The sequence below is a fragment of the Heterodontus francisci genome, chromosome 15 (assembly GCF_036365525.1).
Source record: "Heterodontus francisci isolate sHetFra1 chromosome 15, sHetFra1.hap1, whole genome shotgun sequence".
NCBI classification, from domain to species: Eukaryota; Metazoa; Chordata; class Chondrichthyes; order Heterodontiformes; family Heterodontidae; genus Heterodontus; species Heterodontus francisci.
Window position 1 is genome coordinate 12,178,609 of NC_090385.1, and position 26,817 is coordinate 12,205,425.

At 43.8% G+C, this 26,817-nt stretch overlaps 1 protein-coding gene across 4 annotated transcripts in view; it reads left to right on the forward strand.

Annotated features, from left to right (window-relative positions):
• aff2 (AF4/FMR2 family, member 2) overlaps positions 1–26,817 on the forward strand; it is a 455,862-nt gene that overhangs the window by 18,774 nt on the left and 410,271 nt on the right. Inside the window, exon 1 of one of the 4 annotated variants that reach the window (XM_068047114.1) lies at positions 21,670–21,726. The exons of the other annotated variants lie outside the window; for them this stretch is intronic. The gene's annotated coding sequence lies outside the window, so the exon portion shown is untranslated. Of the gene's footprint in view, positions 1–21,669; positions 21,727–26,817 lie in introns of those variants that run through there. 4 annotated transcript variants of the gene reach the window in all.

Here is a 26,817-nt window from a genome sequence, read left to right on the forward strand (position 1 = left end):
TTAACAAATAAATTCAATTAATTAATAAAAAAACTGGAATTGAAAGCTGGTCTCAGGAATGGTGCCATGAAACTGTCATCAATTGTCATAAAGAACCCATTTGGTTCACTCATGTCGGCCATGAACTCGATGGGCCGAATGGCCTCCTTCTGAACAGTTAATGACTCTATGTCCTTTAGGGAAGGAAATCTGCTGGCTTTACCTGGTCTGGCCGACATGTGCCTCTGGACCCACAGCAATGTGTTTGACTCTGAACTGCCCTCTAAAATGGCCGAGCAAGCCGCTCAGTTGTCAAGGGCAGTTAGGGATAGGCAACAACTGCTGGCCTTGCCAGCGATGCCTTCATCCCATAAAAGAATAAAAAGAAATTGGTGAACGAAATAATTGCAGTAAAAGAAAATAAGTAAATTAAAGCGACCAAATGATTACCTCTAATTCTCTGTGCTTCTTCTGGGTTTTGCCACAAAGCAGGTTTGGTAATGACTTGTACAAGAACACAACACATGAAATAGGAGCAGGAGTAGGCCATTCAGCCCCTCGAGCCTGCCCCGCCATTCAATAAGATCATGGCTGATCTGTCCTGGGCCTGAACTCCTCTTTTGGGCCTGCTCCGCATAACCCTCGACTTCCCGAGATTTCAAAAATCTATCTCTCTCCTCAAATACAATTAGTGAACTAGCCTCCACAGCTCTCTGAGGTGGAGAATTCCAGATATTCACCACACTCTGAGAAAAGAAATTCCTTCGCATCTCAGTTTTAAATGTGTGCCCCCTTATTCTGTAACAATGTTCCCTAGTTCGAGATTCCCCCACCAGTGGAAACATCTTCTCAACATCTACCCTGTCAAGCCCACTTAGAATCTTATATGTTTCAATAAGATCACCTCTCATTCTTCTAAACTCCAATGAATAGAGGTCTAACCTGTTCAGCCGTTCTTGATAAGACAACCCCTTCATCCCAGGAATCAGCCTAGTGAACCTTTTCTGAGTTGCTCACCTCAAACTGAATTTGAAATTCTACCATGTTATGATCACTTCCCCCTAAAGGATCCTTAACCATGAGATCTCTTATTAATCCTACCTCATTACACATTACCAAGTCTAAAATAATCTGTTCCCGGGTTGGCTCTGCAACGTATTGTTCTAAGAAACAATCCCTGATGCACACCACAAATCCGTCTTCCATGCTACCCTTGCAAATTTGATTTTTTAGTTTAGTTTAGAGATACAGCACTGAAACAGGCCCTTCGGCCCACCAAGTCTGTGCCGACCATCAACCACCCATTTATACTAATCCTACACTAATTCCATATTCCTACCGCATCCCCACCTGGCCCTATATTTCCCGACCACCTACCTATACTAGGGGCAATTTATAATGGCCAATTAACCTATCAACCTGTAAGTCTTTGGCATGTGGGAGGAAACCGGAGCACCCGGAGGAAACCCACGCAGACACAGGGAGAACTTGCAAACTCCACACAGGCAGTACCCGGGATTGAACCCGGGTTGCTGGAGCTGTGAGGCTGCAGTGCTAACCACTGCGCCACTGTGCCGCCCCCTAATGATTTGTCCAGTCTATATGCAGATTAAAATCACCCGTGATAATTGTAGTGCCCTTCTTACACGCCTCCATTATTTCCTGATTAATATTTTGTCCTACAGAGAGGCAACTCCTTGGGGGTCTATAGACCACTCCCACCCATGATTTCTTCCCCTTGCTATTCCTTATTTCCACCCAAATTGATTCTACATCATGATCTATTACACCTATATCATTACTCACAACTGCACTGATTCCTTCCTTTAATAACAAAGCTACCCCACCTCCTTTTCCTTTCTGCCTATTCTTCCAGAACATTGAATATCCTGAAACATTGAGATTCCAGTCCTGGTCATCCTGCAACCACGTCTCTATGATAGCTATCAAATCATATTCATTTATTTCTATCTGTGCCGTCAGCTCATCTATCTTGTTACAAATGCTACTTGCATTCAGATAAATAGCCTTAAGCTTTGACTTTTTACCGTTTTTACTTACTCTGGTTCTAATTTCTGCTGTACTCTTATGCTTGTATTCTCTGTCCCTTCCTGTCACACTCTAATTAATGTATGCCCCTTCACTATCCTGCACCTCTGCTCTCTCGTTACTTTTCGACTTTTTAAACTTCCCTTCAGTTGGACCCTCCCCCCCCACCCCTCCCCATTATTTAGTTTAAAGCCTTATCTACAACCCTAGTTATACGGTTCGCCAGGATACTGGTCCCAGCATGGTTCAAGTGAAGCCCATCCCAACGGAACAGCTCTCTTTCCCCAGTACTCGTGCCAGTGTCCCATGAATCGGAACCCATTTCTCCCACACCAATCTTTGAGCCACGCATTTACCTCTCTAATCTTATTTACCCTACGCCAATTAGCACGTGGCTCAGGTAGTAATCCAGAGATTATTACCTTTGTGGCTCTTCTTTTTAATTTATCCCCCAGCTGCTCATTGTCCCTCAGCAGAACCTCTTTCCTAGTCCTACCTATGTCGTTGGTACCTACATGGACCATGACAACTGGATCCTTCCCCTCCCACTCCAAGTTCCTCTCCAGCCCAGAAGAGATGTCCTTAACCTTGGCACCAGGTAGGCAACACAGCCTTCGGGACTCTCTATCTTTGCTGCAGAGAACAGTATCTATTCTCCTAACTATGCTGTCCCCTATGACTACAACATTTCTATTTTCTCCCCCCACTTGAATGGCGCTCTGAACCACGGTGCTGTGGTCAGTTCACTCATCCTCCCTCAGTCTGTGCCCTCTTCCACACTGGGAGCAAGAACCTCGTACCTATTGGATAAGGGCACTGGCTGAGGCTCCTCCAGAGCTAAATTCTGGATCCCCATACCTGCCTCACTGTCCTGTCCCTGACCACGGTCCAAATTGGATGTAATTAATCTAAGGGGTGTGACTGTCTCCTGAAACACAGTGTCCAGGTAACTCTCCCCCTCCCTGATGTGTCGCAGTGTCCGCAGCTCAGACTCCAGCTCATCAACTCTGAGCCGAAGTTCCTCGAGCAGCAAACACTTGCTGCAGATGTGGTCAACGTGGATCACACCGGTGTCCACCAGCTCCCACATACTACAGCTATAACACATCGCCTGTCCAGCCATCTCTATTCGATTTAATTAATTAATTTGGATTTCAGTATTTAAAAAAATTATTTAAGTGTACTCTTAACCTGTAATGACATCACCTGATTGAAATCACTTAGTCAAAACAAAAACAAAAAAAAGAGATACCGAAGAAATACCCACCAATCACTTACCAGCTCTCCTGTGACGTCACACTTCGATTTTTGCTGGTCAAGCTGATCCACTGAACTGAACAGAACTGAACAGAACACCTCTCACCACCACTGCCGCTGCTTCTGGTCTCGGGCCTCGCTCTCTGCTCCTTTTATACCTTGGTGCCTCTCACCGCTGCTGCTTCTGGTCTCGGGCCTCGCTCTCTGCTCCTTTTATACCCCGGTGCCTCTCACTACCGCCGCCACTGCTTCTGGTCTCGGGCCTCGCTCTCTGCTCCTTTTATACCCCGGTGCCTCTCACTACCGCCGCCACTGCTTCTGGTCTCGGGCCTCGCTCTCTGCTCCTTTTATACCCTGGTGCCTCTCACCGCTGCTGCTTCTGGTCTCGGGCCTCGCTCTCTGCTCCTTTTATACCCCGGTGCCTCTCACCGCCACTGCTTTTGGTCTCGGGCCTCGCTCTGCTCCTTTTATACCCTGGTGCCTCTCACCGCTGCTGCTTCTGGTCTCGGGCCTCGCTCTCTGCTCCTTTTATACCCCGGTGCCTCTCACCGCCGCTGCTTTTGGTCTCGGGCCTCGCTCTCTGCTCCTTTTATACCCCGGTGCCTCTCACTACCGCCGCCACTGCTTCTGGACTAGACATTACTGACTAGACATTATCTGATGTATTCTTGGCAAATGAGTCCTTCATAAAAAATTTAGGCAATGTTTTCAACAACAGAAACTTGCATTTATATAGTGCCTTTGATGTAATTAAAACATCCCAAGATGCTTCACAGTAGCATTATCAAAATAAAATTGACACAGAGCCACATAAGGAGATAGTGGGACAAGTGACCAAAAGCTTAGTCAAAGAGGTAGGCTTTAAGGAGTGTCTTAGAGGAGGAGAGAGAGGTAGAAGGATGGAATTCCAGTGCTAAGGGCCTAAACCGCTGCCCGTATGCCAGTGGTGGAAAAAAGGAAATTGGGAATGCACATGAGGCCAGAATTGGAGGAGGGCAGAGATTCCAGAGGGCTATAGGACTGGAGGACGTTACAGAGATAGGGACGGGCGAGGCCATGGAGGGTTCTGAACAAGAGAATGAGGGAATTTTAAATTCGAGGCAACACCGATCCAGGAGTCAACATAGGTCAGTGAGCACAGGGTTGATGGGTGAATGGGACTCGGTGTGAGATAGGATACAGGCAGCAGAGTTTTGGATTAACTTAATTTCAGCTAATAAAGACTCTTGACATTAAAGTTGTCATGCTATTTAGCATCTTAAGAGTGGTGAGTTCAGCAGCAGTAAGATAGAGTACTATGTTACTCAGGGAAACTAGATGTTTGAAAATAAAACTTGAGTTTTATGCCCGAGGACAGAATTTGTCGTCTGCTGCAAAATGTCTTTGTGAGTGCTTCACTTCACAAGAGTTTCTTCATGTTTACATGCTGAAAAAACAGTAAGGATTTCTTCCACTCATTAATTAATGGTGTTTGTAATCACTTGAAGTGTTCATGCATTCCAAAAACACAATGTGATCTGCCTATTCTTAATGCCTGGTAATTCTTCCTTGTCAAACCTGTAAGAATGTCTCCTAGGAAGCACTTTCAATAAAATCTCACTTCATTAGCATTGCAAATTTGTTCAAACGCTGGTCTATTTTTTATCCATGAATTTACCTACTTTTCAGATTAAAGGCCATAATGTTTTGTTATGAAAGCCCTTTCATTTTTTAATATTTTGTTAGGACTCGTTTTTTAAAATTGTTGAAATGAATTCCTTTGGAGGACTGAAGAAACATAGAAACATAGAAAATAGGAGCAGTAGGCCATTTGGCCCTTCGAGCCTGCACCGCCATTCAATACGATCATGGTTGATCGTCCAAACTCAGTACCCTGTTTCCACTTTCTCCCCGTATCCCTTGATTCCTTTAGCCCTAAGAATTATATCTAACTCTTGAATATATTTAATGATTTGGCTCAACTGCTTCCTGTAGTAGAGAATTCCACAGGTTCACCACTCTCTGAGTGAAGAAATCCCTCCTCATCTCAGTCCTAAATGGCTTACCCCTTATCCTTAGATTGTGACCCCTCGTCCTGGACTCTCCCGCCATCGGGAACATCCTTCCTGCATCTAGTCTGTCCAGTCCTGCTAGAATTTTGTAGGTTTCTATGAGATCCCCTCTCATTCTTCTAAACTCTAGCGAATACAAGCCTAATCAACCCAATCTCTCTTCATATGTCAGTCCTGCCGACCCAGGATTCAGTCTGGTGAACCTTCGCTGCACTCCCTCCATAGCAATAACATCCTTTCTCAGAGAAGGAGACCAAAACTGCACACAATACTCCAGATGTGGTCTCCCTCCAGTCCTGTCTTCTGTCTGGATTGCAATTTCCTGACAAATCCCTTCCCTCCCTTGCTCTGGCCTTCCACCTCTTGATCGCCAATGCCCACCAACCTCCGCTGCTCGCTCAGGGTACAGTCATCGCTTGGCTTTCCAACTGTGGATTCAGCTCTACTTTTGGGTCCTTTTCAGTCAGTGTTTGTTGCCAAGTCTGGTTGTGAATATCCTGAGGCTCTCGCCACCACAACCCTCCCTTCCTCCCACACTCCTACTATTGGTCATCTGACATGCTCACCTTTGCAGTTTCCAATTGGAAAGTAAACAGGCTCTTAATTACCCAATTGGATGATGCTTGACTGTTAGTCAAACAACCTTGTCACCTCATCTCCAATATTTTTATAACTGTAATAAATGTTCTGAGATAACGAAGAGAAAATCGCACTTTTTTTTAATGTGCCACTTATTTTCTGCCCTCAGTTGCCTATAGCAATGTCTCAGAGATTAATCTTCAATTCCTGGAGTCTCTAGGGCAATCCTAGAGAGTTGGCAACCTGACACTCAGCGCGACTCTTTGCACATCCTGAGCGTGACATTCATGCAAGAAAGCTGCTTCAAACTGATGGGTGGCAAGCTGCGTCCTTGTCCTTTATGTAATAAATGCCAGGTTGGATAGCGACGGACATTGGATTGGTTTATAGGGAGATGGAGACGTGATGTCTTGTTTTGAAATCCCTCCATAGCCTCCCCCCTCCCTATCTCTGTAATCTCCTCCAGCCCAACAACCATCTGAGATAACTGCGCTCCTCCAATTCTGGCCTTTTGCGGATCCCTGATTTTAATTGCTTCACCATTGGTGGCCATGCCTTCAGTTGCCTAGGCCCTAAACTCTGGAATTCCCTTCCGAAACCTATCTGCCTCTCTGGCCGAAATTTTACTCTGGTCAGACGGGAGCCATCCACCGACCGAAAAGTCAGTGGCGATCCCACCTCCGCCTGGTCTGGGGATCCAGACCGCATTTTATGGGCTCCAAGCCCTTAATTGGTCTGAGGCGGGACTTCCACCTCATTGAGGCAGCAAGTCCCGCCTAATGGAGCTGCTGGCCAATCAGCGGGCCGGTAACACGTAGTCCCTGCAGCACTACTGGAAGCAGTGGCCACTGCTGGAACTGCAGCCCAGCTTCAAGAAGAAGAGGAAGGATGGCCCCAGGAAAAGGTAAGTTTTGGGGTCTCACCAGGGGTGATCAGTCAGGCCCTGGCGAGGCAAGGGTGGTCGATTGGGGGGACGGGGGGCATGTTGGGTGTTGGAGGTGGTTGGGGCATCGGAGGCAACTCCCTGTCGGGCACAGGGTGCCTGATCATGAGGGCACCCCCCCACCCCCCACAGGCCATCAGAAAGCTGCCTGCTTTTGTCAGGCGGCTTTTTCAGGCCTGGACCGCCCACTTGCCAGTGGTAAAATCCCCGTGGTGGTGGGCGGAGGCCCCTAAGTGGCCGTTAACTGGCCATTTAAGGGCCTTGATTGGCCTAGGGCGGGCGGGCCATTTTTTGCCACCGCTGTAGCATGTAAAATGGCAGTGGAGGTGGGAGCGGGTCAGGAAGGGCACCCCGAGCCTCCCACTTCATTTTCTACCATCCCCCCACCACCATCCCGCTCTTTGGGGGGGTGTAAAATTCCAGCCTCGATCTCTCTTTCCTCTGTTAAGATGCTCCTTAAAACCCATCTCCTTAACAAAGCTTTTAGTCATTTGCCCGAATATCTCCTTGTGTAGCTCAGTGTCAAATTTTCTTTGTTAATGCTTCTGTGAAAGTTGTTGCATAAATGCAAGTTGTTGTTGTAGTTGATGGCATTTCAGCTGATTTTGAATATGGTATTCTTTTAATTGACTCTTATTGGTGTGGTCTTTGAGACAGTAAGCAAGAACTAGCCTTTATATAGTACCTTTCACGACCGCAGAGCATCCCGAAAAGCTTTACAACAAATAAAGTACTTTTGAAGTGCAGTCACTTTTGTAGGAAATGCAGTAGCTGAATAACACAGCAAGCTCCCATAAACAGTAATGACCAGATAACCTGTTTCAGGTGTCGGTTGAGGGAGACATATTTGCCAGGACTCCGGGGGAAACTTTTCTGCTCGTCTACAAAGTAGTACCATAGATTTTGTTTTACATCCAGCTGAAAGGCGGCACCTCCAACAGTACAGCACTCCGCCAGTACTACACTGGAGTGTCAATCCGGATTTTGTGCTCAAGTCTCTGGAGTGCAGCTTGAACCTATGACATTCTGACTCTGAGAGGTAAGAGTGATGCCCACTGAGCCACAGCTGATACCTTAATATAGCCCGTTAAGATTTGCTCCTGGTGTATTCACACGAGTTCAAAGTGAAAGGGGAAAAGTTTAGGGGGGATATGCGTGGAAAGTTCTTTACGCAGAGGGTGGTGGGTGCCTGGAACGCGTTGCCAGCGGAGGTGGTAGATGCGGGCACGATGGCATCTTTTAAGATGTATCTAGACAGATACATGAATGGGCAGGAAGAAAAGAGATACAGAACCTTAGAAAATAGGCGACATGTTTAGAGAGAGGATCTGGATCGGCGCAGGCTTGGAGGGCCGAAGGGCCTGTTCCTATGCTGTAATTATCTTTGTTCTTTGTTCTTTGATAGTACTTTACTGTATCAATTACAAGTTCTGGTCAGATGTTTCAGTCTGATTTCCTGCAGTTTTAGTATTTACTGCAAACGTTTAGCTCCCTGTAATCTTTCTGCTCCTGCAGGGTTGCTAACAATAATGTTCCACATTTTCTCCCATATATGCATTGCAGTTGGAAATTAATACATTGAAATCAGCACAGTTTTAAAATCTAAAAACCCATGAAATTCTATTCACTTTATACAATGTGAAAATTCAATCAGTCAGCAATCTGCAGTTCTTTCAGGTGACAACACTCCAAAATTCTGTGAATTGGAAACTATCGAGCGTGGAGTAATATAATTATGCAAATTGTCTAGGAATTAAATATTCCATGTTGATGAAAGAAAAGACAACTGGCTGACTCACCAGGATATTTATCTTTGCACCATGTTTAGTGCTATATTTGTGCATGAACCTTTAGAGGTATATGCAGCAAATTTCCAAGGAAGTACATTGTATGCAGCTGTTTTAGATTTTCAAACTAATTGCTGTTTTTGTCTGTCTTATTTGATCATGTCATGTAGTTCCAAAGAATATGCTTTTTTTTTAAATTGAGGGCTGAATTTAATTTTATAAGTGTTTCTTTTGGGATTTTGAATTTGTCATTCTCGCAACTGCGAGCCTTATTAGCCTGCGAGGACTAGGAATCTTCATTCTGCCCTTCTCCTTTACAATTAAAAGGAAAAAACTTGTATTTATATAGCGCCATTCACAACCCATTTGATTACAGCAGGCTCACACAAGCAGAAACGTGATAATGATCAGATAATCTGTTTTAGTGATTTTGGTTGATGGGTAAATATTGGTCAGGGCACCAGGGAGAACTCCCCTTCGCTTCTTCACAGTAGTGCCAGGAGATCTTTTACATCCGCTTAAGAGGGCAGAAGGGGCCTTGGTTTAATGCCCCAGCTGAAATATGACACCTCCGACAGTGCAGCGCACCCTCAGCATGGACCCTCCGACAGTGCAGCACTCCCTCAGCATGGACCCTGCAACAGTGCAACGCTCCCTCAGTACTGACCCTCCGACAGTGCAGCGCTCCCTCAGTACTGACCCTCCGACAGTGCGGCACTCCCTCAGTACTGACACTCCAACAGTGTAGCGCTCCCTCAGCACTGACCCTCTGACAGTGCAACGCTCCCTCAGTACTGACCCTCCAACAGTGCAGCGCTCCCTCAGTACTGACTCTCCGACAGCGCAGCGCTCCCTCAGTACTGACCCTCCAACAGTGCAGCACTCACTCAGTACTGACTCTCCAACAGTGCAGCACTCCCTCAGTATTGACCCTCCAACAGTGCAGCACTCCCTCAGTACTGACACTCCGACAGTGCAGCACTCACTCAGTACTGACCCTCCAACAGTGCAGCACTCCCTCAGTATTGACCCTCCAATAGTGCAGCACTCCCTCAGTACTGACTCTCCGACAGTGCAGCGCTCCCTCAGTACTGACCCTCCAACAGTGCAGCACTCACTCAGTACTGACCCTCCAACAGTACAGCACTCCCTCAGTATTGACCCTCCAACAGTGCAGCGCTCCCGCAACACTGGCCTTCCAACAGTCCAGCGCTCCCTCAGTACTGACCCTCCGACAGCACAGCGCTCCCTCAGTAGTACAAGAGGTGTGTCAGCCTGGATTTTGTGCTGAAGTCTCTGGAGTGGGATGTGAACCCACAATCTTCCAATTCAGAGATAAGAGTGCTAAGATTATCGAAAAGGGTGCGTTATTCAGGGGATTTAGATATCTGATCATTATCTCTTTGCTGTTTGTGGGTGCTTGCTGTGCACAAATTGGCTGCTGCTTTCCTATCTTGCAACAGTGGCTACACTTTAAAACATGCACTATAAATTTCTGAGGTCTTGAAAGGTGCTATATGAATGCACATCCTTTTTGGCTTTCACTGGCACACTATTCCAGAAAATTACATGTATTAAAGAGAAAGATTCAATTGTTTTCCATGGGGAGCCTGCTCTCATCCCCCTGCTCAGAAATGCCCCCAGTTTACTGCATTTAGTATTTGTATTTCTCTTTCAATGTTTCATATGCTTATCTTTATTTTTCCTACAATACAAGGAATATTAAGTATATCTTAAATTTAGGTCACATGCCCGTGTAATTACATTCTTTCATGTGCCATTGGTTTGCAAGCAAGACTGTTCTTGAGTTGTCAGCTGGTTCGAGTCTGTGACAGTTTTAGTTGAAGATGTCCATCAGGTTTTGCTACTTTTCTGGGTCGCCATGTATGCAAAGACTTTATTGAAACAATTTCAAGCCCCGTATCAGATACCCAACAATAATTTCCTGCTTCCATTTGATCTCCTCCTTTATTTTTATTAGGATTGGGAGTTCAAAACAAGTCCTTAAAATTAAATCTAGGCTGTTCAGGAAGCACCTCTTCACACAAAGGTTAGTGGAAAGCTGGAATACTCTTCCCCAAAAAGCTGTTGAGGGTGAAAATTTCAAAAGCGAGATTGGTAGATTTTTCTAAGTTTAAGGCTATTACGGCTTATGGAGTCAAGAAGTTGAGGTACAGATCAGACGTGATCTCATTGAATGGCGGAACAGGTTCAAGGGACTGAATGGCCTCCTCCTGTTCTTCTGTGTCATCTTCTTCACGTCTAGTCCATGATCAGCCAGCAAGACGTAAGCCGCTGCAAGGCAGCCCAATCATGGGACTGATGTGTGTGAATCCGACCCTTCCCTCTTGTACAGATTTTCTGCCTCTTTGTTCTGCTGTTGAAACTCTGTATCTGATGCAATCAGATTTCTAATCCTTAACGTGTTCAATTTGAAATGCCTGCAACATTGACTCCTTTTCTTAGCCGATCCTCCTCCCTTAGAATGAAGCAGTCCATTGCCACTCAGCTCCAGAAGTTATTTGAACCTATCGTGTCCCAGAAGGAAGCTGACTTGACTGGGTCAGAGGACTGATTTTTGCTCCACATTACTTTCAATGGAGAATGAAATCAGGTGGGCAGTAAAACGGACAATCTCCCCTGAATCGACCTCTTTCCCATCTGGCAGGTTGGCTTAAAATTGGCCCAACATTTCCCATCCTAGCAGCAGCAGACTGAAAAACTGACCAGACCCACTTGCTGACAGAGAGTGACTTTGACTTCAGGAGAGAGACACCTTTTCTTTGAACGTTGCAGCTTTACATTCCATGTAAAACAGGCACCATTTTTATATGGTCTCGGAGATTGAGACATTACACAAGTCATACGAACATACGAATTAGGAGCAGAAGTAGGCCATTCGGCCCCTCTAGCCTGCTCCGCCATTTAATAAGATCATGGCTGATCTGTTTGTGTCTCGAATTCCACATTCCCATCTACCCCTGATAACGGGCAGCACAGTGGCGCAGTGGTTAGTACCGCAGCCTCACAGCTCCAGCAACCTGAGTTCAATTCTGGGTACTGCCTGTGCGGAGTTTGCAAGTTCTCCCTGTGACTGTGTGGGTTTTCGCCGGGTGCTCTGGTTTCCTCCCACAGCCAAAGACTTGCAGGTTGATAGGTAAATTGGCCATTATAAATTGCCCCTAGTATAAGTAGGTGGTAGGGGAATTGAGGGAAGGTGGGGATGTGGTAGGAATATGGGATTAATGTAGGATTAGTATAAATGGGTGGTCGATGGTCGGCACAGACTTTGTGGGCCGAAGGGCCTGTTTCAGTGCTATATCTCTAAATAAATAAACAAATAAACCTTTGATTCCCTTGCCTAACAATAATCTATCTACCTCCGCCTTAAAAATATTCAATGACCCCACCTCCACCACCTTCTGAGGCAGAGAGTTCCAAAGTTGCATTACCTTCAAAGAGAAAAAAATGTTGCCTCATCTCTGTCCTAAAAGGGCGACCGCTAATTTTAAAGCAGTGCCCCCTAGTTCTGGACTCCCCCACAAGACCACAAATCGTGACTTCTTCTACTAGAGTTCTTTTGACTTGCAGTTTAAGCAGGGCCTTTCACCATTTTAAATGCAGTACATCAACAACTTAGAAGCACAAAATATTAGAATGAAAAAATGGCAGCATAAACTGATTTATTCTTGCTGTTTTGGCACCAGCATTGGCAGTAGTCAAGTATCTTTATTAGCTCAATGATGAACCCTAATGGATGACAGATAATTTTTTGCGACGCAGGACACAGAAAATTGAGCAATTGGAGGGGCAATAAATCGTTTACAATTCAAGTGACAACTAAGTGCGATATATCTCAGACCTGAATATATAAAGCAATTATTTTCTCAAAGGTTATGCCGCCCAGTAAAGTGAAATTTAAAGCGCAGTAATTTCCTATTGTGGTTGCAGCCATCAAAACAAAGATCTTTATTAAAAGAGACTTAAACAGTCCTGCATCTGAAGGGTGTTTACAGAAAGTAATGCGGAAAGTTATGATTTAGTGTGATTATTGTTTTGTTTGATGGTATATAGAAAGAATACATGCAGTCAAGTTCTCTTAACCAATTTTCATTCTGATGTGACAAAGACGGATGGGACAGTGTCCTCTATCACTCACTAGAGAATGAAGCCGTTAATGAGGTCATTACCTCAACCCAGGCAAGTGGAGAGAATGGTGAAATTGCCATTAGTCTGAGGCCCATTTCAGTCATATTCAGCCACTTTCTGTAGTGAGCCAATCATGACGGCTCTTCCCTTTCCCGTCGCAGTTGCATTTGCCTCATCCTCTCCCAATTGCATATTTGCTGAGTGGAATCATTACTATTTTTGCCTGTAAGTCACAGAAAATTAACATTATCTCCCTGCTTCCTAACCCAAGGATTACTTCTGCTGATATTAGTGGACAAACAATTAATGGTGGAACATTCCTCAGACTGCTATTTTAGCAGAGGCACTAGCAACAACAACTTGCATTTATATAGTGCCTTTAACATAGTAAAATGTCCGTAGACGCTTCACAACAGCGATATCAAACAATATTTGACAACAAATTACATAAGGAGATATTAGGACAGGTGTCAAAAACTTGGTCAAAGGGGTATCTTAAATGAGAGCGAGGTAGAGAGGCAAGAGGTTTGGGGAGGGAATTCCAGAGGTCAGGGTCTAGGCAGCTGAAGACACGGCCGCTAATCGTGCAGCAATGAAAATCAGGGATGCATGAATTGGAGGAGTGCGGAGATCACAGAGGGTTGTAGGGTTGGGGGAGGTTACATCGGTAGGGAGGACTGGAGCCATGTAGGGATTTGAAAACAAGGATGAGAATTTTAAAACCCTTTTAAGAGATCTGGGTTAACACCTGCATTAAATTCCTGGAGAGAATAGTGTCACACAAATCTGTAAAGGGGTCAACTATAAATCTCGCAAAAGGAGAAAAAAAGAACAGGTTAATATTTTGGGTGCAGAACCTTCATCCTAACCTTCTATGTTAACCGTAGGTCTGTGACTTATCTTGATCCTGTGCAAAGAAGGCATATCATTCATAGAGTCAGTACAGCACACAAGGCCATTCATCCATTCATTTTCTGATTCTCAATCAGTGTTGAGATTTTTACATCTCCTGTGCTAGTGTCCCAAATAGGCAAATGCAGTTAATAGTAGTTGCTTAATACCTGCTGAGATTGGTCAGAGGGCAGTTGTAAGAGCTTGTAAATTTCAGGCTGTGGCTCAGTGACTTACTTCCCTTTAAAGATTGTTTTGCATTTGTAACAAAGTGTGTCATCTGAAGTGTGACAGACACCTACTAATATATTATGGTGCATATCGACAATTTAAAACAGTAAACCACAGCAGGGTTAAAACTAATGCTGTGTAGGAATATGATGACAGTCTCTGAGGTATGTTACCTGCTTATTATACAATCCAACCTGTTTATTCATTAAAAATTGCTTGTGGTGTTGCTCACAGTCACCTGATGAATATACACTTTTTATGCACTAAATATGGTAGGCTATGGTACTGGGTTCAGATCCCGTCATGGCCAGTTATGGAATTAAATCAATAAGTTTCGTAATTCGTGGACTGACAATACAAAGTGATCATTAAGGAAATGTTGCTGGATTGTCATAAAATTCCAACTGGTTCATTAATGTCATTTGGAGAAAAGGACCTGCCGTCCCCACCCAATTTGACCTACTCTTTAAGAGATCCCACCCTCTTTGTTTAGCTGTAACTGCCTCTGTGACTGTGGTGGGGAAGAGACTGTTGCCCACCTCCTTCTGGAAAGTGTCTTTGCAAAGCAGGTGTGGAAAGAAATGCAGTGGTTTTTGTTGAGGTTCATCCCAAGCAGCTCTGTAACACAGGAGTCTGTGCTCTACTGGCTGTTCCCAGGGACGCACCCCGAGATAAACATCAACTGCTGCTGGAGGACCATCAATTCGGTGAAAGACGCCCTTTGGTCTGCCCGAAACTTGCTGGTCTTCCAGCGCAAAGAGTTGTCCACCACCGAATGTTGCAGACTGGCACATTCCAAGTTCCAGGACTACGTGCTGAGGGACGCACTAAAGCTTGGGGCAGCCACAGCAAAGGCTCAATGGGGAAAGACCACAGTGTAAGGTCCTCCCACCAAGCTGAACTGAGGGGCTGGATCCATGGGAAACCCCTCGAACTGTATCGGGAAAATTTTGTGTGCTGTAAAATGTAAAAATGTATATGGCATGACAAATGAAATGGAAGGGTTGTGAGGCAACTCACTCCTGTATTGAAGGAAACTGATCTCCTTTGCACTGTTTGCATTTTTTTGACTTGGTGCTGTTTGAAATTGTTTGGTAATGTATTTTTTACAGATTTTTATGAATAAAGTCTATTTTGGAAATAAAAAAAGAACTGCCTAAGGTAACTAGGAATAGTCACCAATCACGGCTTAGCTTGTGTCATCTAATCCCTCAAAATAATGCCAATGGATTTGGGAGAGAGATTTCAAAAGTCACTCCACAGTGCCACCTAGGTGAGTGCAGCTTCAACAACACTCAAGAAGCTCAACATCATCCAGGACAAAGGAGCCCACTTGATTAACACCCCATGCACCACCATAAACATTCACTCCCTCCAGCACTGGCACACAGTGGTTACAGTGTGTACCATCTGCAAGATGCACTCATAGAGTCATAGAGAGATGTAGCACCGAAACAGGCCCTTCGGCTGACTGAGTCCGTGCCGACCATCAACCACCCATTAATACTAATCCTACATTAATCCCATTTTCCCTCTCACATCCCCACCTTCCCTCAATTCTCCTACCACTTACCTACACTAGGGGCAATTTTTTACAATGGCCAATTTATCTATCAACCTGCAAGTCTTTGGCATGTGGGAGGAAACCAGAGCACCCGGAGGAAACCCACACGGTCACAGGGAGAACTTGCAAACTCCGCACAGGCAGTAACCAGAACCAAACCCAGGTCGCTGGAGCTGTGAGACTGCGGTGCTAACCACTGCACCGCCACTGTAGCAACTCGCTAAGGTTTCTTCAACTGCACCTTCCAACCCACGACCTCTACCACCTAGAAGGACAAGGGCAGCAGACGCATGGGAACATCACTACCTGCAAATTCCCATCCAAATCACACATCATCCTGACTTCAAAATATATTGCGTTTCCTTCACTATTGCTGGATCAAAATCCTCCCTAACAGCACAGTAGGTGTACCTACACCGCAGTGGTTCAAGAAGGCAGCTCACCACCACCTTCTCAAGGGCAATTAGGGAGGGGCAATGCCTACATCCCATGAGCAAATAAAAACAAGTCCAGAGTCTGCAATGACATTAACACTGTTTACATACAGGATTTCCGCTCTCAATGCTTAAAAAGGCAGATTCAATGTTAAATGTTGACCAGACATTGATAATATTAAGTTGGAGAGGAAGTGCACACAGGTGCAAGGTTTTTAGTAATATATATAGATAGTTACCATTAAGGGGGCTGGTTTTATATGATTTATGTTTTAATGATATTACCAACATCAGTTGTCAGTATGAACAGTTACTAGCAATAGATCAAATTCTGCGATCTGAGCTGCTTGTTACTTTAGAACTTCAGTGATATTGGGTCATATTCAATTGTATATTACATGGGACCAATGTGTTCTATAGAGGCATTTTAAAAGGAATGACGGATTCCCAAATTCTTGATATATACTCCCGAGAATGAAGTTCCAGCCGGGACTATGGTTTGTAAGTTTACCTCTTCCATATGTACATTATACAATTGTTAGAAGCCACTGGCAGTCATTATGGTTGTAATGTGGTATCACCAATACTCAGTGGATGCATTTTGGAACCCACTTTAATTGCCTGAGTTCTGATTTATTTGAAATAGATAATGTTTTAGTTCCCCCCACCTCCCCATCCCCTGTTGAGAATCCAAATGAAAATGTGTCTTAGCGATCGATCCTTAATGTGGATCACAGAGAGTGAGATGTGACTATTTAGGTGTCATGTTGTTCACACTTTTGGTGTTGTGTCGAGCTGATCATTAGGAAGGGGGTACATGCTATGGGAGCAGAAGATTCAACTGTGATGCCACATCAGCATAGAAAAATGTTTTTGCCATATAATCTTAAGAAGTCAAATGGATTAGCTGTTGACGTGTGTCTATAACAGCTTATACTGCTACTGACTGGTGTGTGAGGCAGTGTGCGATAACTTTGTGGAGCTGATAATGAATCAGTCTGATTGACAATAGGATGAACCAGGGCACTGGGGCAGACAAGGCAACACTCTTCGCTCCTGCGAATCTCAAATTAATGTAGGTTTTGATCACAAATGGTGCAGAATTAGAGAGACATGATAAGGATAGACAAAATATAAATCAATCTTTCTCCTTCAGAGGCAGCTGATTGTCAGCAAATCAAGCAAACAGTACTTTGTTTGTGTGGTAAAATGCACAACCGCACAAGGTTTGAGTGTAGTAATTACTACGACATGGCTTTGTAGATCAGTAACATTACACACACAGTGTTAAGTGCAGTAGTTTTCCTTCTTACATATCAACAGTGATATAAGGCTCTGCCTGCCAACTCAGGTGAATGTAAATGGTCCCATGGGACTAAAGGAATAGGATAAATTGATGAGCTTAAATGAAGAGGTGTGGGAGGAGGCTCTGGTGGAGCATAGACACAGGAATGGACCTGTTGGGCTGAAATGGCCTGTTCCTGTGCTGTACATGCTTTCTAATACTTTGTAATATTTTAAGGAAGAGTTAGGGGAGTTCTCTCCAGTGTCCTGGCCAATATTTATCCCTCAATCAACATCATAATAACAGATGATCTGGTCATTGTCACATTGTTTTGCTTCAGTTTCCTATATTGCAGCAGCAACTACACTTTAAAAGTTCTTCATTGGCTGTAAAGCGCCATCAAACATCCTGAGACACTATAGAAATGCAAGTTCTTTCACTTCCTGTTCAGAGAGTGGACAATTTTGAAATTATTTAGTGAAGCATCACCTTTGCAAAAATTCACCTGGATGTGTGGGGCAATTTCGACCTAACTTGCCGAAGGGGAAACTGATGTGCTCAGACTGGCCACTTTGATTTACATGCTGCCCGATTTTACTTCACGTTCAAGTGTGGGTGCGTTGTCTCTAGCAAGTTGGTATCCCCCAGACCTATATAGGCTTATCATGGAGCCTTGTGGGGAGGGGACAGGGGCACACATACAGTGTAAATCCATATCCCCAGTGATTTACATATATTTTGAGTTGCTAATGCTAACAGATTTAGGAGTTACCACCAATTATTTGAAAGTTCAAACCTCCAAGCCTATCAAATCCAAAAGAAGCAAGAAACATGAACCCAGATATGAATGGTTGGTGGGCTAAGGGGCCTCACAGACCCCACCGGTAGTACTTAGGATACCTCGGTCTATGGTCGTGGGTTCCAGTCCCACTCCACAACATGAACACAAAATTCAGGCTAACATTCCAGTGCAGTACTGAGGGAGCACTGCACTGCTGCAGGTGCCGTCTTTCGGATGAGACGTTAAACCGAGGCCCCTTTTACCCTCTCAGCTGGCTGTAAAAGATCCTGTGGAATTATTTAAAGGAAGAGTTCGCATCAGTTTTCTGCCCAATTTTTATCCCTCAATGATCATCTCTAAAAGCAGATGATTGGGTCGCGATCACATTGTTGTTCAGGGGACCTTGCTGTGAAACAATTGGCTGCTACACTTCAAAAGTACATCATTACATCATTGGCTGTAAAGCACTTTGGGATGTCCTGAGCTTGTGAATGGAGCTATAAAAATGCACGTCTTTCTATGGTAAGTCTTTATTGTTCGATCGCTGTTTGGGATGAGAATAAGACCCTGCCTAATGCTTTAACTTCAAAACTAAGAGATGGTTTTATTGCAGACTTGTTTAACACAGAGAATGTAAACTTTTATTTTCAAAATAATTCACTTTAAAATGTGTTGGAATGAAAGGACTCTCGAATTTCTCATGGGATATTGAATATTCTATCACCGCTCATATCACCTTATATATTTTTTACTTCACAATTTATTACCATGTTTCAATGCACTCATCACACAAAGTAAACTGACAAGCTCGCAAGAAAAATGGAGCAGTCAGTCAGTCAAGATCAGGCAACGTTCCCCTACCATTCAACATTTTGATCAATGTGGTCGTAATTTGATTTTGAAATGAGCAGCAGAGAGAGCAATTAACATAACCAACAAATACCAGAAGTGATTGATCTAATTCTCCCCATCTTCTATAACTGCAATCCCCTCCCCCCCACCACCACCACTTCCAGGCACACCTGCATACACATACACATCGAAGCAATACAAACTGGGCAAGGTTGTTTACTGAAGATGAATCATTGCAGCAGTTGCCCTGAAACCAAAAGTGCTTCAAACAAAATGATCGAACTGGCCACATCCACCATCACTGCTACTTGCAATCACTGCCACCAATGATACTTCCTACCCCCGCCATCCTTTTAGAAATAGTATACACATTTCTCCCTAATTGGCTCATGGCCACATATTACCTTTCAACGCATATATAATAGTCTAAGTTATGGATTTTGACATCTTTATTGTTTTGGAAATGACACAGTAAAGTTAAGTGAAGTGTGTAACTTAATCTGCTGTTTTCCTCATGCATCTGAATAACTTTATTTTTTAATAAATATGAATGAATAGTTTTTAGCCTGAACTAATGGCCAATCATTGTGGTCATTCATTGATATCAATGCTGTTTGTGTGATCTCGCCTACATAATAGTGTGACTGCACTGCAATGGTACTTCATTGACAATGAAGCACTTTGAGATCCTGAGGATTCTGAGAACGGTGTGGTATACATGCATGTTCTATCTTTGTAAAAACAGTAAAGATAAAGTTAATTGTTTTGCCGTTAATTCCATCAATGAACAGAAAGAACCTTATGCTAGTTCTCTTGAGTTTGTCCGGAGCTAAGGGACCTAGATGACACAAGTTTTCAAATCACAGGCACCTGCCTGCAATCACCTGATATGAAACGCCAGTGGGCAAACATCCCTGCCCACTTGGAAAATGCAACCTCCTGGATCCACACAAGAGATTCTGATATGAACTGATGTAAGCATGCAATGCTATAATGTGGGGAAAATGTGAGGTTATTCACTTTGGTCGTAAGAATAGAAAAGGCGTCAAACTTGTAAATGTTGATGTTCAGAGGGACTTGGGTGTACTCATAAACAGAAAGTTAGCATGCAGATACAGCAAGCAATAAGGAAGGCAAACGGCATGTTGACCTTTATTGCAAGGGGATTGGAGTACAAGAATAAGCAAGTCCTACTACAATTGTTCAGGGCTTTGGTGAGACCACACCTCGAATACTGTGCGCAGTTTTGGTCTCCATATTTAAGAAAGATGTACTTGCTTTGGAGGTGGTGCAGTGAAGGTTCACTAGATTAGTTCCTGGGATGAGAGGGTTGTCCTATGATTTGAAGCAGAGTAAATTGTGTCTATGCTGTCTGGAGTTTAGGAGAATGAGAGGTGATCTCATTGAAGTGAACAAGATGCTGAAGGGACTCAATTGGGTAGACACTGAGAGGTTTTTTCCCCTGGCTAGGGAATCAAGAACGTGGGGGCACAGTCTCGGGATAAAGGGTCGTTCATTCAGGACTGAGATGAGGAGAAACTTCTTCACTCAAAAGGTTGTGGATCTTCGGAATTCTCTACTCCAGATGGATGTGGATGCTCCATCATTCAGAATATTTAAGATTAAGATAGACAGATCTTTGCTCTCAAGGAATCAAGGGATATGAGGAGCGGGCGGGAAAATGGAGTTGATGCAGAAGAATTGCCATGATCATATTGAATGGTGAAGCAGGCTCAAGAAGTCATATGGTTTACTCCAGCTCCTATTTCTTACGTTCTTTCTTATGCTATGTTGCTATCTGGGCACCATGATGCAGAGGGCAGTGTTAGCCTGATCCCATTGCTTCTTGAGAACTGACCTGAGACCCTACATGTCACCTCCAGCGCTCGTGTTTCGCTTTGACCTTGACTGCCGTCAGGTTGTAAGTGATCGGCTGTGAATCTGAATCAGATAAAACCTGCCAACCTGCCTGTTCAACATCTCTGCTACACACACAATGCCACCTTTTGAAAAGCAAGGAGGAAAATAAAAAACGCACACAAGTATCGGGCAGAATCAATTCAGATCTCAATGATGAGGAAAAGCTGTCTTTTGCACTGTGAGATGAGACTGCGAGCACCTTTGGGAACATACATGTTACAACAACTACAACTTGCATTTATATAGCACATTCGCAAGAGCATAATCAGACAACAATTTGCCACAGAGCCACATAAGGAGATACTCAGATAGGTCAAAATGGTGGGCTTTAAGGAGCATCTTAAAGGAAGAGAGTGAGTTAGAGAGTTAAAGTTTAGAGAGGGAATTCCAAAGCTTGGGGCCCAGGCAGTTGATGGTACGTTCACCAGTAGTACAGTGATTAAAATCAGATTAATTGCCAAACAGGCCAGAATTGGAAGAACGCAGATATTTCGAAGGGTTGTATGACTGAATGAAGCTACAGGTTTTGAGAGGGGTGAGGCCATGGAAGGACTTGAACACAAGAATGAGAATTTTAAAATAGAGGCGTTGCTGGACCGGGAGCCAGTTTAGATCAGTGGAGCGTGGGACAGCTGGGGGAATGGGACTTGGTGCAAGTTGGGCTCTGGACAGCAGAGCTTTGATGAGCTCAGGTTTCATGGAAATTGTGGGCTGAGAGACACCTGAATGCAGATTCATCTAGTGGCACAGCATCAGAGTACTGGAGAATCCCAGGAAGAGTCAAGTATACAAGTTGTGTGATAAACATTGATCAGTGACACCAGTACTGGTGGCAGCAGTCAGTCTCATGACTAGATCATGTGAGGGGAGGACCGTAGAGTGGAAAGTAAGAGGAAATGCAGTCATTTCCTTTGAACTGCAGCACTTTCACCAGAAACCCAACTTTCCTCTGCCACCGAATGGTATACAACACGGTATGTGATAAATTCTCTTTAATTTACCTCCTTTTAAGTCGCGTCACTTGTGAGACGTTCATTAGAAATGTTTCTTTTGCCTTTAGGGTTGCTTGGTAGCTGTTCAAACTGAATGTAAGGGGATGTTGTTTTTGTTACTGATGTAAAGTGACACATCATGCTATTCTCACTGTGTTTTCAGTCGCCTGTGAATGTAGTTGGAAGCTTTCGTTGTGTCATTGAGGCTGTGGGTTAGAGGCTTTGAATTAATTCCTAACACAATAATCCAGACACGCTACAACTGAAAGAAAATAACAATTAAACGAGTGAACCTGCTTGTTCCTCTCTGATCTAGCAGTTTAGAGAATACATAGGTTAGAAAAAGGAAACCTAGTCATGGATTTAGGATACAGTAGATCTTAAACAGAATGTGTTTGCAGAAGGCAATCACTGAAATGGAATGGCTTGTAGCAGGAACAAAAAATGAACTGCGCTTTTTCAGTCTCCTACGCTGAACATTATCTATTGCAAGAAACTACTGCTCCTCCTTCAAAGAGGAAAGTGCCACAAGCAAATTCATGCAAACAAGCCCCTGGAGGTTAACAGCAAATTTTCTCTTGGTTGGGTTCTTCTTTTGAGAGGTCTCAGATCAAGAGAAGCTAAAGGCAAAATACTACAGATGCTGGAAATCTGAAATCAAATCAGAAAATGCTAGAAATACTCAATAGGTCAGACACCATTTGTGGTGAGAGAAACCAAGTTAATATGTGGAAGTTTATGCTGTCCCCCGTGGTGGCGGTTTGGAGGCGGGGTGAGTTTAAAATCGGGTGGGATGGTGGTGGGGCGTGTTTAAGCAACACTCCTCGGCTTCTGGTCGGTGCACCTGCATTCTAATTTTCATCAGGCTTTTGATAAAGTCCCCCACAGGAGGTTGGTTAGCAAAATTAAAGCACATGGGATAGGAGGTAATATACTGGCATGGATTAAGGATTGGTTAACAGGCAGAAAACAGAGAGTAGGAATAAATGGGTCATTCTCGTGTTGGCAGGCTGTGACCAGTGGGGTACTGCAAGGATCAGTACTTGGGCCCCAGCTGTTCACGATGTATATCAATGATTTGGATGTGGGGACCAAATGTAATATTTCCAAGTGCGCAGAGGACACAAAACTAGGTGGGAATGTGTTTTGTGAGGAAGATGCAAAGCTGTTTCAAGGGGATTTGGACAGACTTAGTGAGTGGGCAAGAATGTGGCAGATGGAATATAATGTGGAAAAATGTGAGGTTATCCACTTTGGTAGGAGGAATAGATGTGCAGAGTATTTCTTAAATGGTTTTAGAAATGAGATTAGAAAGTATAGATGTACAAAGGGACCTGGGTGTCTTTGTCAATAAGTCACTGAAAGCTAACATGCAGGTGCAGCAAGCAATTAAGAATGCTAAAGGTATGTTAGCCTTTATCACAAGAGGATTTGAGTACAGGAGTAGTGAAGTCTTGCTTCAATTGTATAGAACCTTGGTTAGACCACACCTGGAGTACTGTGTGCAGTATCCTTAGCAAGGATATTATTTCCATAGAGGGAGTGCAACGAAGGTTCACCAGACTTGTTCCCGGGATGGTGGGACTGTCCTATGAAGAGAGATTGGGGAAACTGGGCCTGTATTCTCTAGAGTTTCAAAGAATGAGAGGTGATCTGATTGAAACCTACAAAATACTTAAATAAATAGACAGGGTAGATGTAGCTAAGATGGTTCCCCTGGTTGGGGAGTCTAGAACCAGGGGACACAATTTCAAAGTAAGGGGAAGCCAATTAGGGCAGAGATGAAGAGAAATTTCTTTACTCAGAGGGTTGTGAATCTTTGGAATTCTCTACCCGAGAGGGCTGTGGAAGCTCAGACATTGAGTGTGTTTAAAACAGAGATTGACAGATTTATAAATATAAATGACATAAAGGGATATGGGGATAATGTGGGAAAAAGGCATTGAAGTGGATGATCAGCCATGATCGTATTGAATGGTGGAGCAGGCTTGATGGGGCTGAATGGCCTACTCCTGTTCCTATGTTCCGAGAACTCGCAAAGGTTAGAGATGCTAAGCATGTACATAGGGAGGGAAATGTGGGGAGGAAGGAAAGGACAAAAGGGAAGCTCTGATAGGGATAGAAGACAGGAGAGATTGAACGATAAAAGGGATGATGGTACAACGCAAAAGGAGATGGTAATGGGACAAGTAAAGAAACAAAAGATGGGTCTAGAGGAAGTGAAAATGGCAACAACAGATGATACCTCAGTCAGTGGACAAACAGCCCCACAGTTAGAAGTGAAACAACTTCCTCAGTAACATTCTCTCTCAGGGTTTTACCCTTTGGACTTTTGCTGATCCCGATGCCCTTCATCACATTATAAGAACACCAGCATTTTTTCCTCCCAATTGGGGTCTCAATGACAGCAGGAAAAGGTGACTGTTCTACCAGTGAATGAAAACCATGCATCGTTATCCCATTTGTCACCATTTCTTAAGGCTTGGCAGGGGAGGAGATGAAGAGGAATGATATCACAGATCGCTCTGTGAAACATAGGTGCTGTTGTTTTCCCACAGGTGATTGTGCAGTTTGTAGACTCCCCTGTGCCTTGATGCTTCTTAACTTGATAGTCAAGCCTCTTGTTAATCACCATGTTGCTACATTGCAATGCACAGTCAATTGACTTGATTGTGGATGCTCTTCAACCATTTAGAACTTAGAAGTATAAAACGTTTTGGTTGTATAGGAAGAGAGAAAAGGTCATGGGGTCATTATGACACAGAAGGAGGCCATTTGGCCGATCAAGTCCATGCCGGTTCTACGTAGTGCAATCCACTCCTCCGTTTTATCCCCGTAGCCCTGCAAGTGTATTTCCCTCAAGTGTCCATCCATTTTGTTTTGAAATCATTGATTGTCTCCACTTCCACCAGCCTCATAGAAGCAAGTTCCAGGTCATTACCACATTCTGTGTAAAAAAAAAGTTCTTTTTCACATTTCTGCTCCATCTGTTGCCCAAAACCTTCAATCTGTGTCCCCGAGTCCTTGTACCATCAGCTAATAAGAACAGCTTTTCTTTGTCTACCTTATTTAAACCTGTCACAATCTTGTACCCCTCTGTCAAATCTCCCCTCAATCTTCTTTGCTCCAGAAAGAACAACCCCAGCTTTTCCACCAAACCTTGTAACTAAAATTCCTCATCCCAGGAACCATTCTGGTAAATCTCCCCTGCACCCTCCCAAGGATCCTCACATCCTTACTAAAGTGTGGTAACCAGAATTGGATGCAATATTCTAATTATGGCCTAACCAGAGCTTTATAAAGATTCTAATTCTGTGTAACTTCCCCGCTTTTGTACTCAACACCTCTATTTATGAAGCCAAAGATTCCATATGCTTTGCGAATTACTCTCTTATTATGTCCTGCCACCTTCAAAGATCGATGCACAAGAACACCAGATCCCTCTGGCTTTGCACACTCTTTAGAATGTGTCATTAAGTCTACATTACCTCACCCTATCCCTTCTGCCAAAATGCATCACCTCACACTTCTTTGTATTCAATTCTATCTGCCATTTGCTTGCCCATTCTGTTAACCTATCTATGTCCTGTTGCAGTTGATTTGTATCATCCTCAGTGTTTGCCACATCTCCAAGTTTGGTTTCATTGTCAAATTTTGAAATTGTACTCTATATTTCAAATCCAAGTCACTTATATATATCAAAAAAGCAGTGATTCTAGCACTGTCCATTGGACAACACCATTGTCTACTGTCTACCATTCTGAAAAGCAATCAATTACCACGACTCACTGTTTTCAGTCCTTAAGCCAATTTCTTATCCAAGCTGACACTGACCCTCCTATTCCATGAGCCTCAATTTTGTTAACCAATCTTTTATGTGGTACTTCATCAAACGCTTTCTTAAAATCCATATAGACAACATCCATTCCATTCCCTTCATCAACCTTCTCTGTTACTTTACCAAAACTAGTTAAGCACAATCTGCCTTTTACAAATCTGTGCTGGCTCTCCTTAATTAACTCAAACCTCTCCAAGAGCCTGCGATTTTTTTCTCCTGATTATTGTTTCTAAAACCTTACCCACCACAGATGTTAAACTGACTGGCCTGTGGTTACGGGGAATGTCTTTACACCCTTTCTTGAATAAGGATGTCACATTTGCCACTCTCCAATCCTCTGGCACCTCCCCTGTATCCAGGGAAGGTTGGAAGATAATGGCAAGCCCTTCCGTTATCTCCATCCCCACTTCTTTTAGCAACCTGGGATGCAAGCCGGCCAGAACAGGTGACTTGTGCACTCTAAGCATAGCCCTCAAGGTGGTAGGTAAGTTTTCTCACCATGGTATAAATGATATGATAGTGCAAATTGGCTGCCATATTTCCTACATTACAACAGTGACTACACTTCAAAAAGCTGGAATGTCCTGGGGTTGTGAATGGCACTCTATAAATGCAAGCTGTTTTCTTTAACAGTACCTCACAATATACATCATTGCATCAAACATTCTTTGCACAACACTATTTCCTCCAGGAAGGCTATCTCCTTTTACACATTGCGAATACAGTTTGCTTCTTTCTTTTAAACAGTGGTGAGGATTGCACTGGTGCACAGTTATAACTTCTAAATCACCTGGAATATATTTTGCACTCTAGATTTAAGCTGTATTAGAATCTTGGCAAAAATATCATTCTTCGCATCTTCAAACCCAGACTGCAGGTTCTTTTTGAAATGCTATGAGACTATTGAGCTATTGACCGTTGAGTTATCAGCTGTAGCTCAGTTGCTTGCACTCTTTGAGTCCAAAGTCCTGCTCTAGAGACTTGAACATAAAAATCCAGGCTAACACTCCTTCACAGTGTTGAGCGAGTGCTGCACTGTCAGAGGTGCTGTCTTTAAGATGAGATGTTAAAGCAAAGTTCTATCTGCCTTCTCAGGTGGGTGGAATAGAACCCATGGCATTATTTCAAAGAAGAGTTATTCCTGTTGTCCTGGCCAACATTTACCCCCAGTCAACATCACAGATATTTTGGTCATTATCACATTACTGTTTGTGGGAGCTTACCATGTGCAAATT